This window comes from Arachis hypogaea, chromosome 18 (assembly GCF_003086295.3).
Source record: "Arachis hypogaea cultivar Tifrunner chromosome 18, arahy.Tifrunner.gnm2.J5K5, whole genome shotgun sequence".
Classification (NCBI taxonomy): domain Eukaryota; kingdom Viridiplantae; phylum Streptophyta; class Magnoliopsida; order Fabales; family Fabaceae; genus Arachis; species Arachis hypogaea.
In genome coordinates, this window is record NC_092053.1 from 122352340 (window position 1) to 122354364 (window position 2025).

At 41.9% G+C, this 2025-nt stretch overlaps 1 non-coding gene across 1 annotated transcript; it reads right to left on the reverse strand.

Annotated features, from left to right (window-relative positions):
• Positions 1 to 345: 345 nt before the first annotated feature.
• LOC112774142 (small nucleolar RNA R71) lies at positions 346 to 453 on the reverse strand. Its single transcript, XR_003188644.1, has one exon. It is a non-coding gene; the product is annotated as a small nucleolar RNA R71 (small nucleolar RNA).
• Positions 454 to 2025: the final 1572 nt, after the last annotated feature.

Sequence of the window (2025 nt, forward strand, 5' to 3'; positions counted from 1 at the left end):
CACCTAATTCCAATTTACATGGAAGAAGCATCTCAATCCCTGCCATTGGAGCAAACAATTTTGAGCTTAAACCTCAATTAGTTTCTCTGATGCAACAGAACTGCAAGTTTCATGGACTTCCATCTGAAGATCCTTTTTCAGTTCTTGACTAAATTCTTGCAGATCTGTGATCCTGTTAAGACCAATGGGTTTGATCCCGAGGTCTACAGGCTTATGCTTTTCCCGTTTGCTGTAAGAGACAAAGCTAGAGTATGGTTGGACTCTCAACCTAAAGATAGCATGAACTCTTGGGATAAGCTGGTCACGGCTTTCTTAGCCAAGTTCTTTCCTCCTCAAAAGCTTAGTAAGCTTAGAGTGAATGTTCAAACCTTCAGACAGAAAGAAGGTGAATCCCTCTATGAAGCTTGGGAGAGATATAAGCAACTGACCAAAAAGTGTCCTTCTGACATGCTTTCAGAATGGACCATCCTGGATATATTCTATGATGGTCTGTCTGAATTATCAAAGATGTCATTGGACCATTTTGCAGGTGGATCCATTTACCTAAAGAAAACGCCTGCAGAAGCTCAAGAACTCATTGACATGGTTGCAAATAACCAGTTTATGTACACTTCTGAGAGGAATCCTATAAGTAATGGGACGCCTCAAAGGAAGGGAGTTCTTGAAATTGATACTCTGAATGCCATATTGGCTCAAAATAAAATATTAACTCAGCAAGTCAATATGATCTCTCAAAGTCTGAATGGATTGAAGGAATCATCCAACAGTACTAAAGAGGCATCTTCTGAAGAAGAAGCTTATGATCCTGAGAACCCTACAATAGCAGAGGTGAATTACATGGGTGAATCCTATGGAAACACCTATAATCCCTCATGGAGAAATCATCCAAATTTCTCATGGAAGGATCAACAAAAGCCTCAACAAGGCTTTAATAATGGTGGAAGAAACAGGTTTAGCAATAGCAAACCTTTTCCATCATCCACTCAGCAACAGACAGAGAATTCTGAGCAGAATCCATCTAGCTTAGCAAATATAGTCTCTGGTCTATCTAAGGCCACTTTAAGTTTCATGAATGAAACAAGGTCCTCCATTAGAAATTTGGAGGCACAAGTGGGCCAGCTGAGTAAAAGGGTCACTGAAACTCCTCCTAGTACTCTCCCAAGCAATACAGAAGAAAATCCAAAAAGAGAGTGCAAGGCCATTGATTTAACCATCATGGCCGAACCTACAAGGGAGGGAGAAGACGTGAATCCCAGTGAGGAAGACCTCCTGGGACGTCCAGTGATCAACAAGGAGTTTTCCTCTGAGGAACCAAAGGAATCTGAGACTCATCTAGAGACCATAGAGATTCCATTGAACCTCCTTATGCCATTCATGAGCTCTGATGAGTATTCTTCTTCTGAAGGGAATGAAGATGTTACTGAAGAGCAAGTTGCCTAGTACCTTGGTGCAATCATGAAGCTGAATACCAAATTATTTGGTAATGAGACTTGGGAAGATGAACCTCCCTTGCTCATCGATGAACTGAGTGATCTGGATCAACTGAGATTGCCTCAGAAGAAACAGGATCCTGGAAAGTTCTTAATACCTTGTACCATAGGTACCATGACCTTTGAGAAGGCTCTATGTGACCTTGGGTTAGGGATAAACCTCATGCCACTCTCTGTAATGGAGAAACTGAGAATCTTTGAGGTGCAAGCTGCCAGAATCTCATTAGAGATGGCAGACAACTCAAGAAAATAGGCTTATGGACTAGTAGAGGACGTGTTAGTAAAGGTTGAAGGCCTTTACATCTCTGCTGATTTCATAATCCTAGACACTAGGAAGGATGAGGATGAATCCGTCATCTTTGGAAGATCCTTCCTAGCCACAGCAAGAGCTGTGATTGATGTGGACAGAGGAGAGTTGGTCCTTCAACTGAATGAGGACTATCTTGTGTTTAAAACTCAAGGATCTCCTTCTGTAACCATGGAGAGGAAGCATGAAAAGCTTCTCTCACTGCAGAGTCAACCAAAGCCCCTACAT